The 14545-nt window shown below is 38.3% G+C and overlaps 1 non-coding gene across 1 annotated transcript; it reads right to left on the minus strand.

Annotated features, from left to right (window-relative positions):
* Nucleotides 1–8030: 8030 nt before the first annotated feature.
* On the minus strand, nucleotides 8031–8137 carry LOC133301221 (small nucleolar RNA R71). The gene has a single exon (XR_009750156.1). It is a non-coding gene; the product is annotated as a small nucleolar RNA R71 (small nucleolar RNA).
* Between the last annotated feature and the right edge of the window lie 6408 nt (nucleotides 8138–14545).

A 14545-nucleotide genomic window follows, 5' to 3' on the forward strand; every position in this document is an offset into this window, starting at 1 on the left:
TGTCGACACCAAGTGCCAGTGGAAGTTCTGTTTTCATACCACTTGATTCTTTTAAGCTTCTTGGAGATTGAGAAACGATGATTTTTGTGGTGATATTTTCAAATGATATTTTAAGTTGAGTCTTGGCATAACAAGGTTGAGATGGCTTGTGATCTGTGAAAGTAAAATGGTCTTGAAGGGAAAAACAAAATTTTTCATATGCGGAATTACACATGCAATCAAGAATCATGCTTTATGGTATGTGACGTTACCTTTGTTTGTGAGTTCAAAACTCCAAGACGATCAGTGTTAGGTTTGAAGGGTTCAAACCCTCTAACGTTGATCCACACCACTCACGTCAAGATGCAAGAACGCTTTCTTGAAAGCCACCAATTGACCACCACAGAGAGGCTTGCTATGCGCTCAATAGGTGAAGAAAGAGGCTAGGTATATGTGTTTAGAAGAGTGAAGTCTCCAGCATGAAAACTTCACAAGAGTTGGAATGGTATATAGAAGAATTGGCTAGGTTCTTTTGAAAAACCTTAAGGAGGAACTCACCAACTAGGCGCACAAGAGAAGGAGAGAATTAGTGTTACAAATCAGAATTTTACTTTACTTATAATGAAAGTGGCACACAAGTGAGTGAGACAAAGGTGGAGTTGTTGCAATTCAAAAATCCCAACAACCTCCCATTTGAATCCTCATAAGACTAGGTCTTTATCTAATCAAAATTCTGAACCAATGGTCATCATATGACCACCAATTCATGCGCCCCTATTCAGCCCAAAAAGGGTCCAGATACATTTGAGCTGTTGCATTCAAGTTTGAACCAACTAGCTCACTGATTCTCTCAACAACCAAATCTGATTGGAGCTTGTTGATTTGACAAGATGACAATCATCTCCCACCAAAATGGCGCCCCAAATCAGCCCTTGGAGATCTCCATAGATCTTCTCTTGATACAAGGGATTTGTTCCAACAAGATCTCATCTTATCCTTTTGTTCTGAAACAACTTTTCATAGCCAATTCAAATTCGAATTCAAACATTTAAATTCAAACGTTCAAACATTTAAATTCTAAATTCAAATTCAAATTTCAAATTCAAAAATCAAAATTCAAATTTCAAAATTCAAAATTCAAATTCAAAATTCAAAATTCAAAATTCAAATTTCAAATTCAAAATTCGAATTTCAAAATTCCAATTCAAAATTCGAATTTCAAAATTCAAATTCAAAATTCAAAATTCAAAATTTAAATATTTGATAATTAATTTAACTAATTAAATTAATTATAATGTCTTGGACCATCCAAGCCCATTAACAATACCATGCGCCCTCTCCCTCTTAGGTGAGCTTCCAAACTTCATCTTGGGCTAACAACCATTATTAGGCCCAATACCTTTATTACTATATCTTCATGACATTAAGGTGTTAGTGTGTGACCCATTAGGTCCAACATAGCCACTGACATAAATGGGCTCGGGCCCAACAAGCCCACAACCCATTTAATGACAACACAGAGCACTAGCAATGCTTTGTTGCCCCAGAGTTAGTTAGATTAATGACTTGATCATCCTATTACACATATTTGGTTGCTGTATGTATTTCTTTTTCGTCTCGGTTACCTTCCCATAAAACCTAGGGTAAGGAAGCGTATCAACCCTTGCGGTTTAGGGTAAGCTTTATTCGAAATAGGGAATCTTCAATTTACTGACTCTAAAGGCAGATCATCTCATGATCTCTTTTACTATGCATAGATTCCCGAGTCCCTGTAAATGTCATCCCGATTTCTCCGGTTTACAGATAACCTAATCTCTCACAGAGATTTGACGAATTTCTTCAGCTTATCACCCTAGCCCTGTGCTCTTTCAGGACAAGCCCAACAGTATACCTATGAGTCTCCATGTTTCAGGAAGACGAGGTATACAGTCAAAGCATGCCTTCTAGAACACAGTCTAGGTAATAACTTCTGGTCTAAGGAAAGACATACCCAAATATAAAGAGACTACTCTAATGATACTCTCTGTGAGATTTCCTCACAGAGTCTCTTTTGTGGGTCTGTTCAGTGCGAGCTATACCCTTATAGATCCACCCACGACTTTAGCTAAGACATCTCCATATCTGTAGCTCATGAGGTCTTTACCTTGCATCCGAATACAAGTAGATAAGTCGTGGTAGTCTTACCTGAGATCACTGATCCCCATTCTCAATGTCTCTAGACTAGGAACATAAAATTAGGAATAAATATCTAGTATCCTTGAATCCTCATGATCGTGATCTCATCACAGATACTCAAGAGATTCATATTTTATTCCAAGGGGTTTATCCAGTTACTCATATAAAATATTAACAGTAATATTGAGACAAAATATGAAACAGGATAAATAGTGCTTTTATTTATTTGCGACAATACAAAGGTCCACATATGTCCTAATCTAATTAAAAGATTGTCTCTAGGACATCCATATACTAACAAGCTCCCACTTGGCCTAGAGCCAATCAGACCTAAGTCGTATAACCAAAGCCTCATAATTACTATCATGTTTTCTCTGAGAAACAACCTTTGTCAGAGAATCGGCTAGGTTATCATCTGTGGGAATATAATCCATCTTTACATCCATCCTATCAATGATTTCTCTAATCAGGTGATATCTGCGGAGCACGTGCTTAGATATTTGATGAGACCTAGGTTCCTTTGACTGCGCAATGGCTCTAGTGTTGTCGCAAAGCAACTGTATGGGCTCATTCACGCTTGGAACCACCCTAAGTTCATATATGAACTTCTTCATCCACACGGCCTCCTTAGCTGCTTCCGAAGCAGCTATATATTCAGCTTCTGTCGTTGAATCTGCTGTTGTCTCCTGCTTGGAACTCTTCCAAGATACTGCTCCACCATTTAAGGTGAATACGAACCCTGACTGTGACTTGCAGTCATCTTTGTCACTCTGAAAGCTGGCATCAGTGAACCTTTTCACTGTTAGCTCATCAACCCCACCATAGACCAGAAACGCATCCTTAGTTCTTCTTAAGTATTTAAGGATGGTCTTGACTGCTTCCAGAGACCCTCTCCAGGGTCCGACTGGTATCTGCTCGTAATGCTCAAAGCATATGAGACATCTGGTCTCGTACATATCATGGCATACTTGATGGATCCAATAGCCGAAGCGTATGGAATTCCACTCATGCGATCCTTCTCAGGCTGTAGGACACATAGCCTTTGAAAGATGTACCCCTTGACTGACGGGAAGAAAACCCATTTTCGACCCTTCCATGCTAAACCTCTTTAGCATCTTGTCAACATACGTGGATTGAGATAAACCCAGCAGCCTCTTAGATCTATCTCTATAGATCTTTATACCAAGTATAAAGGCCGCTTCTCCCAAATTCCTTCATGGTGAAGCCTTTTGAAAGCCACTCTTTCGTTATTTGTAATGTGGGGATGTCATTTTCTATTAACAATATGGTATCTACATAAAGTACCAGGAAGACGACATTACGCCCACTAACCTTCTTGTAAACACAAGGTTCATCCTCGTTCTTGATAAAACCGTTACTCTTAACGACTTCATCAAAACGAATATTCCAACTCCTTGATGCTTGCTTTAGCCCATATATCGACCTTTGAAGTTTGCATACTATATGCTCCTGATCTTTGATTTCAAAGCCCTCAGGTTGTGTCATATATACTTCCTCCTTCAAGAACCCATTCAAGAAGGCGGTCTTGACATCCATTTGCCAAATTTCATAGTCGTGATATGCCGCTATTGCAAGCGTGATCCTAATAGATTTGATCATGGCAACAGGCGAGAAAGTATCATCATAGTCAACTCCTTGTCTTTGACGATACCCTTTCGCAACAAACCTAGCTTTGTAGGTCTGAACGTTGCCATCTGCATCAGTCTTTCTTTTAAAGACCCATTTGTTACCGATAGGAACTATTCCTTGCGGTTTAGGAACCAAGGTCCATAACTTGTTTTGATACATCGAATCCATTTCAGATTCCATGGCTTCAAGCCATCTAGAAGAGTCAACATCCTTGATTGCCTCTTTGTAGTTACTTGGTTCATCATCCTCGACGATTTGCTGATTCTCAATCACAAACCCATACCTCTCAGGTGGATGGATGACCCTTGTTGACCTACGGAGTTGTGTGTTTACTTCTCCATTGGAGAACGTTTCCTGCGGAGCAGACTCGGGTTCCTCAATCTGTTCATGTTGTTCTTGAACTTCTTCAAGATCAATTTTACTCCCACTGGCTCCTTGAGAGATCAAATCATTCTCAAGGAACTTACCATTCTTTGACACAAACACCTTGTGTTTATCCATGGAGTAAAAGTAGTATCCCTTAGTACCTTTGGGATACCCCACAAATAGACATTTAGTACTCTTAGCACTAAGTTTGTCTGATGCCAACGCTTTGACATAAGCTGGCGATCCCCATACCCTGAGGTAACTTAGGTTGGGTCTCTTACCATTCCATATCTCATATGGTGTGATCTGAACAAATTTAGACGGTACCCTATTTAGAAGGTATGCCGCTGTGTCTAAGGCATATCCCCAAAACGATTTTGGAAGTTGAGTCTCAGTCATCATAGACCTGACCATGTCTAACAAGGTCCTATTTCTCCTTTCGGAGACACCATTTTGGTGTGGTGTGTAAAGTGCAGTAAACTGCGAGAGAATTCCATTTTCTCTCAGATAATCCTGAAACTCATGGCTCAGATATTCACCACCACGATTTGATCGTAATGTCTTAATCATCTTGCCACGCTGTTTCTCTACTTCATTCCTAAACTCCTTGAACTTTTCAAAGGCTTCGGATTTATATCTCATTAGGCACACTTACCCAAATCTTGATTTGTCATCAGTAAAGGTGATGAAATAGGAGTATCTTCCTATAGCCTCTATAGACATTGGCCCACAAACATCAGTGTGAATGAGTTCTAATAACTCACTAGCCCTATGACTCTTAAGCCCTTTGGTCTTGTGACAAGTCATTTTCCCAGCTAGACAAAATTCACATTGTCCATAGGTTTCCAAATCCATGGAATCTAGGTATCCATTTGCATGCATCCTAGACAATCTTGTTTCGTTTATGTGCCCTAGTCTACAATGCCAAAGATAAGATTGATTATCTATCCTAGGTCGTTTCACGGCTATATTGAGCACTTCAGTTCCCATTTCCAGAACATACAATCCATTTATTAAAGAAGCAGTACCATAAACAATATAATTCGAAATGATAGAAAATGTACCATTCTTAATACTAAAAGCAAAACCATCTTGTTCTAAACAAGAAATAGAAATAATGTATCTAGAAATGTTTGGATCATAAAGACAATTATTCAAATGCAATAAAAGGACCGTAGGCAAAATATGGTCGGCATCTCCAACAGAATGAGCAGCAACCCTTGCTCCATTGCCAACGCAGAGGTCCACCTCGTTTCTCTCCAATCTCCTTGGTCTCCTAAGCACCTGCAACATATTGCAGATATGAGAACCACAACCGGTATCCAATACCCATGAGGTAGGATTAGCACAAGAATAATTTATCTCAATCATGAAAGTACCTGAGGTAGAAGCATCACCATGCTTCTTGTCCTTCACACTCTTCAGGTAGTCTGGACAATTCCTCTTCCAATGGCCTTTCTTGCCACAATGGAAGCACTCAACATCGCTTTTGTCCTTGGATGCACTCTTACCCTTCTTTTTGCCTTTCTTCTTCTTGGGTTTTCCTTTGGGTTTAAGGGAGTCTCCTTTTGCAGGCTCCTTGCCCTTACCCTTTTCCTTGCTAGGCCCACCAATCAGAAGAGCATGTGTCTTATTGATGAACCCTTAGTTCATCATGGTTTTTAGCAGGAATTAGGATCAAATTGTGTGATTAAATGATGAAAAACAAGGTTAATGTCCTAAGATGTCCTCAATTACAAGTTCAAGAGCTTTATTGGAAATTTGTATGATTCTTGTAGGAAAAGCAAGCTTGAAAGACAACTGGAGAAGGAAGAAGATTCTGGAGCTCAAGAGGAGAAAAATTGCCTAAGTGTTGAGCGCTAAAACGTCCACACTGAGCGTTTTAGCGCCCTGTTACAAGAAGAGGCCAAAACTTGCTGGTGTTGAGCGCTAAAACGTCCACACTGACCGTTTTAGCGCCCTGTTACAGAAAGAGGCCAAAACTTGCTGGTGATGAGCGCTAAAACGTCTACACAGAGCGTTTTAGCGCGTTGCTACACTAAGAGGATGGAAAGTTGCTGGTCTTGGGCGCTAAAACGGCCTGCAATATGCGTTTTAGCGCCCTAAAGTGGAAAAAGATTCTGGTCTTCACCGCTAAAACGTCCAAATCAAACGTTTTAGCGTTGGAGTCAGTTAAAGTTAGTTGAGCATTCACCAAGTTTGGACGCTAAAACGGTCATTCCTTAACGTTTTAGCGTTGAAATCAGTTAAAAGCAGCTGAGCATACGTAAAGCATGGACGCTAAAACGGCCACTTATGGACGTTTTAGCGCCCACATCAGTTTTCTGTTTTTAATTGTAACACTATATAAGGCAAAGCCTTGACACTTAGAAAAAAGATCTTTGGGGATCTGAATTCTCTCTCTCTCTCTTAAACTTAGTCTGACTTCTCTCTAAATTCTCTTAGTTTTTGTAATAGGATTTCCTTGTAATAGTTTGGAGATTGAAGACTTTCAACATGGAAATGAAGTTTGATTCTTCTTCTCTTATTTATTCCTTAGTCATGTCTGAGTAGAGTCTTTGTAGTCTGAATGCAATGGAACTCCATGATAATATTATGTTGATTTGATTAATATGATGAAGTATTTTTCATGTGCTGATTTGAGATTTTCTGAGTTAATTATTTCTATCAAAGAAGTAGTATAAAACATGGATGTTTATATGACTTCTGTATTTGATAATCTCAACATCAAAATTCTAGTACTCAAGGGATTGATGCTAGAGTTCTGATGTAATCTTAAAACCTTAGTATTTCATGCATGTATTAAGAAAGAAATCACCAATGGATTGGGGTTTCTGATTAATGTTTCTATCAGGGTAGTAAGGGATTACATCTTGATGATAAGTAAAAGGTTGATTAACATCACATGGAAAGGAATTCATCATAAGATCAATTTTTATATGAGTTATCATGGAGGAAAGTTGTTTTCTGACTACTTGTTGTTTTTATTAATTCTTAATCCATATTTACTTTGTGTCAATTTACTTAAAATATATTTTCTGGTGACAAATTATTCATGATTTTTACAAACTCTTATTTGATTCAAATTAGTTTTCTATGGTATATTGGTGTTTGAACACAATTCCTCGTGGGAACGATCTTTACTCATCATTTTATTACTTGTACGACTAGTGCACTTGCTAAACGTCCAACAAGTTTTTGGCGCCGTTGCCGGGGAATTTGTTTTTCAACACTAACTGATACTATAGAATTCTGAGATTGAATCCTTTTATTTTCAGTATTTTAGTTTATGTTAAATTTCTGGTCAATTTTGATTCTGGTACATGCGAGGTACACTTGATCCAAATTTGTTGTTGTATGATCCAGAATTAGAAAGGACATTGAGGAAGCACAAAAGGGAAGCCAGGCAAAGGAGACAGTTGCAAGAAATTGGTGAATCAAGTACGGTTAATCAGGAAGATATAATGGCAGAGAATCACAGACCACCACCACCACAGAGGATACTGGGAGAGTACATGACTCCTGCATTGGTTCCTCCAATTGGGAGTGTTGTGCGCCCAACAGTGGAGCCCAACAACTTTGAATTGAAGCCTGCTTTGATACATTTGGTGCAGAAGGATCAGTTTGCTGGAACCAGTGCGGAGGACCCTTACTTGCACATAGAGAACTTCCTATTGTTGAGTGATACTGTGAAGATAAATGGTGTCACAAGAGATGCAATTATGTTGAGACTATTCACTCATTCACTGACGGATGATGCAAGGAGATGGCTGCAATCATTGCCACAAGGAAGTATAACAACTTGGGATGATTTGCAAACCAAGTTCTTGCAAAGGTTTTTCTCAGCATCCAAGAGGGCCAAGTTGAAGGATGAAATTACAAGCTTTAAGCAGAAAGAGTCAGAATCTATTTATGAGGCTTGGGAGAGATTCAAGACTTTGTTGAGGAAATGTCCACAGCATGGAATTGAGGCATGGCAACAAGCAGCAATCTTCCTGCAAGGAATGACCACCAACACTAGAACCTTGGTGCATGCCACTGCTGGTGGATCATTGACTACCAAGACCCCTCAAGAAGCCTTGGATATCTTTGAGTCATTAGCATCTCAAGAATTTGATAATGCTCCAGTGGCTGACAGAAGGACAGGAATTATCAGGTTGGATGGGTATGATGCTTTGTTGGCAAGGAATGATCAACTGATGCAGACACATAGACAACAGCAGCAACAATTAGATACCCTTATTAAGCAACTCTCTTCACAAAAGGTAGCTTCTGTGGAAACAAAGAGTGTATGTGCTATCTGTGGTAAGGGCCATGTGACAGAGGAGTGTGATTATGGGGGATCATCAGAACAAGCAGTGGTGAATGGAGTGTGGTATGATCAGAATAATCAAAGGAACTACAACAATCAGGGAAGAATGTTTATATGCCACCATGGAAAAACAAGAATCAACACCCAGGATTCATCTATAGTTCCAACCACCAATTGAATCCACCATTACATCCTCCACCACCACATATGAAGGAGCAGTCAAGTGATCCTACTGCATGGGAGAAAGCGTTTGCTCAGTTATCTAAGACAACTCAGGATTATATTCAGGGTTTTACTTCATTCAGGGAAGAGACAACTGCATTCATGCAGGAGACCAGAACTTCTTTCAGAAATCAGGAAGCATCAATCAGAAATTTGGAGACCCAGATTGGTCAATTATCAAGACAGATATCAGAGAGATCACAAGGGAAATTTCCAAGTGATACACTGGTGCATCCTAAGGAGCACTGTAAAGCAATTATGACAAGAAGTGGGTTGGTACTTCAACCAGGGAAAAAGAAGGTGGAAAATAAAAAGAATGAAGAAGAGGTTGTGGTTGAAGATGTAGTCTCTGATGATGAAGGAGAGAAAATGAGAAATGAGAAAAGTGAGAAGGAAGTAGTTGTTAGAGATGTTATAGTTGGAGTTGACAAAGAAGAGGAAGGGAAGGACAATAAGAATGAAGGAGAGGTAGAAGTTGGTAAAAATGCTTCCCCTCAAAAGATGATGAAGTGGGAAAAGAAGAAGATGGCTGACAAGAAAGAACAGCCAGTTAGTTTATCTCCCTATGCTAAAGTTCCCTACCCTCAGAGGTTGAAGAAAGAGATTCAGAAGCAGCACTATGCAAGATTTCTGGATATCTTCAAAAATTTACAAATTAACATACCATTTTCTGAAGCACTAGAAAATATGCCTCACTATGCAAAATTCATGAAGGATCTTCTTACTAAGAAGAGGAAATTAACTGATGGTGAGACAGTGGCCCTAACAGCAGAGTGTAGTGCCCTAATCCAGAAGAAGCTTCCAACAAAAATGAAAGATCCAGGAAGCTTCAGTATCTCTATTGCTATAGGAGATGTGGAGGTGGGAAAAGCATTGTGTGATTTGGGAGCCAGTATAAATTTGATGCCGTTGACAGTATGTAGAGCTTTGGGAATTAACACTTTGAAGGAGACCAATCTTATTCTGCATCTTGCAGATAGATCTATCAAGAGGCCTGAAGGTGTGGTTGAAGATGTCTTGGTCAAGGTAGACAAGTTTATTTTTCCAGTGGATTTTGTGATTCTTGACATGGAGGAAGAGGATACAGAAAGTCCTTTATTGTTAGGAAGACCCTTTTTAGCAACTACAAGATCTTTGATAGATGTTGAACAAGGAAAGTTGTTGCTAAGGGTGGATGAGGAAACAGTCACAATTGATGTATTTGAAACCATCAAGCATCCTGTTGATGTGGAGGATTGTTTTAGATTGGATGTGATACAGGAGGTTGTGGAAGAAGTGAATAAAAAAGAAGAATTCCCAGTTGAGGAACAAAGATCAGAAGAAGAGATAGGTACAGAGGATTACCAAGAAGAGCCAGAAGTGGAAGAGCTTGAGAAGAAGATTGATGACATTCCAAAAGGAGCACCTAAGGTAGAACTTAAGGAATTACCTTCACATTTGAAGTATGTGTTCCTTGGGGATGATCAAACATATCCAGCAATCATTAATGCAATGTTGTCTGATGAGGAAGAAGGGAAGTTGATTAAGGTACTCAAGAAGATTGATGGAAGAAGAGGTCAAACCAGTAAAGCAACCACAGAGGAGACTCAACCCCACTATGAAGGAAGTAGTGAGGAAGGAGGTGGTGAAGTTGCTTGATGCTGGGATGATTTACCCAATTTCAGACAGTGCTTGGGTGAGTCCTGTGCAGACCGTACCCAAGAAAGGGGGGATGACTGTGGTGAAAAATGAGAACAATGAGTTGATTCCCACCAGGACAATCACTGGCTGGAGAATGTGCATTGATTACCGGAGGCTGAATAAGGCAACCAGGAAGGATCATTTTCCACTTCCTTTCTTGGATCAGATGCTAGAGAGGTTGGCAGGACATGCTTTCTATTGCTTCTTGGACGGTTATTCAGGGTACAATCAGATAGATGTGGCACCAGAGGCCCAGCTACTACTTGTTGTTTTTATTAATTCTTAATCCATATTTACTTTGTGTCAATTTACTCAAAATCAATTTTCTGGTGACAAATTATTCATGATTTTTTACAAACTCTTATTTGATTCAAATTAGTTTTCTATGGTATATTGGTGTTTGAACACAATTCCTCGTGGGAACGATCTTTACTCATCATTTTATTACTTGTACGACTAGTGCACTTGCTAAACGTCCAACACTTATCCTTCTTGATAGACACTTCAGCAGTTGTTAACATGCTTAACAATTCAGGCAAGCTCACAAGCATCCCATGCATGTTGTAATTCATAATGAATTGACTGAAGGAAGGTGGAAGCAAGGTCAGGACTAAGTCATTACTTAGCTCGGCATCCATCACGAAGCCTAGATTTCCTAGCTTCTCAATGAGCCCGATCATCTTAAGAACATGACTGCTCACAGACATGTTCTCAGACATCCTGCATGAGAACAATTCTCTAGAGGCCTCATACCTCCCATGCCTGCCTTTAATGTCATACAACTCCTTGAGATGTAAGACAATAGAGGGAGCATCCATATGCTCATGCTGCTTTTGCAGTTCAGGCGACATGGATGCCAACTTGATGCAGACAGTCAACACATTGTCTTCCATGTGCTGTTTGTGGGCCTCGAAATCAAATTTCGTGAACCCATCTTCCCCTTCCCTAGGAGCTACGGGTAATGCAGCATCCAGGACATAAGCTATTTTTTCGGCCGTAAGAACAATTCTTAAGTTCCGGTACCAGTCCATAAAGTTTGAACCGGTCAGTTTATTCGTATCGAGTATTTAGCGCAGTGACAGTGGATTAGTCATACTAAAAACTAAAAAAGATGTAAAGATGATTTAATTAATATATTTAGACATGTTGTATAAACAAATTATTAAAGACTTTAAATAATTTGCCCCTCCCACTATTTTATCTAAGTCAATGACCTTTCCCATTTGACTTAGGGTTAATCTACTTTTAGATTTTACCTTAGTGAGATTAATAGTGCGATTATCTATTTTAACCCCCGTCTGTGACCGCAAGATTAATTTAAATAATGGGTTGATCCTCATCAACAGTATCTCATACCCTCTCTTAACATTAGGTTGACAACTCCTTGTCACTTAGTGGTGCATCTCATGCAACCAACCTAGCATTATTATCCTAAGCACATAAGCCCGGCTGAGCCTGCAACTTATGTCTCAGTTAAGTATTAACCAGCACCCTAAGTGTCTAACACTTCTAATACTACTCTTACTCAACGAAACAGTGGGTCCCAACTGAGTTGTGGAGTACCACTATGTAGAGGAGGTTCGAGTAATATTGGTGGTGGGAGGTAATCATATGCTTAATAATTTATTCCTTTAAGGGTTCCTTTTATTTGGGGTTTATTAGGTCTCATCAAACGCATTTATATTATTATCATGCTAGACGTTATCCTATGTCAAACATCTATCGGATCACACTAGTCGTAATTGGATATGCATATACATACAAACGCGATTTGTCCAATTCATGCATACTAGTCGTTCAAAACATAAAAGCATACATGCATATAAAACAGAGTTATTTGAGATGGTCATGGTGCTCGTGCATTTGTCCATCTTGCTTCTCAAGTATCAGCTCCTCGTCGTCTATATGCAACTAGCCTAATTCTCTAATTACATATAATTAAAGAAACTCCAAAACATCTTTGGAAGGACAAATAATAAAAAATACAAAACACAAAATTCAAATTACAACTCTAATTAAAATAGAGCAAAATGACACATTAATTTAAAATTTGAAATTCGAATTTCGGGCACCATGACCATCCCCTTCCAAATTGCACCTGAAAATTTAAACAGCTTGCAAGCACATAATATCAAATATTATATAAATATTTCCTCACATATATTTTGATAATTTAACAATTAAAATATCAAAACAAGAATCAAAATTCAAAAATTTTCCAATTTTCTCCAAATGGTCGAATTTTGCATCTTTATACATAATTCAAATCTTTGTCAAATCTTTCTCAAAGATCACAAAAATTAAACCATTTATTCAACCATAACTCATAAGGACGAACCATACATCATCATATACAAAATTTTATTAAATAAAATCATGGAGAAAATAATGCATTTGAATATTCACATCATGGCAGAATCATATTCCCTTTTCAAAAAAAAAAATGTCTCTTTTGAAAACTTTCACAAAGAATCAAAACAAACAAAACCATGAGGTTATAAAAAAAACCATCACCCGTGAGGTTATAAAACAAACAAAACCATTATGATATATGAACACCATAATCATATTAAACATGTTCATAAAAAAATCCACATGCAAAGAATTAATCTTTAAGAAAAAGACCTTTTGACCGTGAGAAAATTAATTTCACAAACAAAGTACCATCACCCGCCGATGGTAAAGCGACCGAGCTCTGATACCACTTGAAAGTAAAATGGCCTTGAAGGCCGTAGCATGTGAGAGGGAAAAACAAAATTTTTCATATGCGAAATTACACATGCAATCAAGAATCATGCTTTATGGCATGTGATGTTACCTTTTTTTTGTGAGTTCAAAACTCCAAGACGATCAGTGTTAGGTTTGAAGGGTTCAAACCCTCTAACGTTGATCCACACCACCCACGTCAAGATGCAAGAACGCTTTCTTGAAAGCCACCAATTGACCACCATATAGAGGCTTGCTATGCGCTCAATAGGTGAAGAAGGAGGCTAGGTATATGGGTTTAGAAGAGTGAAGTCTCCAACATGAAAACTTCACAAGAGTGGGAATGGTATATAGAAGAATTGGCTAGGTTCTTTTGAAAAACCTTAAGGAGGAACTCACCAACTAGGCGCACAAGAGAGGAAGAGAATTAGTGTTACAAATCAGAATTTTACTTTACTTATAATAAAAGTGGCGCACAAGTGAGTGAGACAAAGGTGGATTTGTTGCAATTCAAAAATCCCAACAACCTCCCCTTTGAATCCTCATAAGACTAGGTCTTTATCTAGTCAAAATTCTGAACCAATGGTCATCATATGACCACCAATTCATGTGCCCCTATTCAGCATAAAAAGGGTCCAGATACATTTGAGCTGTTGCATTCAAGTTTGAACCAACTAGCTCACTGATTCTCTCAACAACCAAATCTGATTGGAGCTTGTTGGTTTGACAAGATAACAATCATCTCCCACCAAAATGGCGCCCCAAATCAGCCCTTGGAGATCTCCATAGATCTTCTCTTGATACAAGGGATTTGTTCCAACAAGATCTCATCTTATCCTTTTGTTATGAAATAACTTTTCATAGCCAATTCAAATTCGAATTCAAACATTTAAATTCTAAATTCAAATTCAAATTTCAAATTTAAATTCAAATTTCAAATTCAAATTCAAATTTCAAATTCAAATTTCAAATTTCAAATTCAAAATTCGTGTAACACCCTCCCTTGTATGCATCCAAGAGAGTAGTTTGCTAATCGTTATTAGAGTTGCGAAAACGGATAAAAACTTTTTCTAAAAGAAAATCTTTGAGAAATTGTTGTGGAAAGCTGAATCTAAGAAAAAATTTTGATGGAAAGAACTTAAATTGTGTTGCTGATAAAAATGGTGAAAATTTAAGAAAACCGTATTCCTTTAAATATTAATATAAAATCGAGTTTTCAAATTTTTTTTTGTACAGTTAACGAAATTTGGAAGTAGACGCTTGGGGCTTCGCGTGCATATAAAATAATAGTAAATCGGAGGTCATTTGCCCCTTGAAACGTAACTCGTAAATTGACCGTAAACTGTTAAAAATTCAGCACTTAAAAAATTTCCTTTTCGCAAAACACTTTCAGATTTTCTTAAAATAGCCGTTGTTCGTAGAATACTTAAAGCAGGAATAAATCATAGTTTTACA

This window comes from Gastrolobium bilobum, unplaced genomic scaffold (genome assembly GCF_033153095.1).
Source record: "Gastrolobium bilobum isolate Gb01-03AN ecotype WA unplaced genomic scaffold, APGP_CSIRO_Gbil_v1 utg11385, whole genome shotgun sequence".
Taxonomy (NCBI): domain Eukaryota; kingdom Viridiplantae; phylum Streptophyta; class Magnoliopsida; order Fabales; family Fabaceae; genus Gastrolobium; species Gastrolobium bilobum.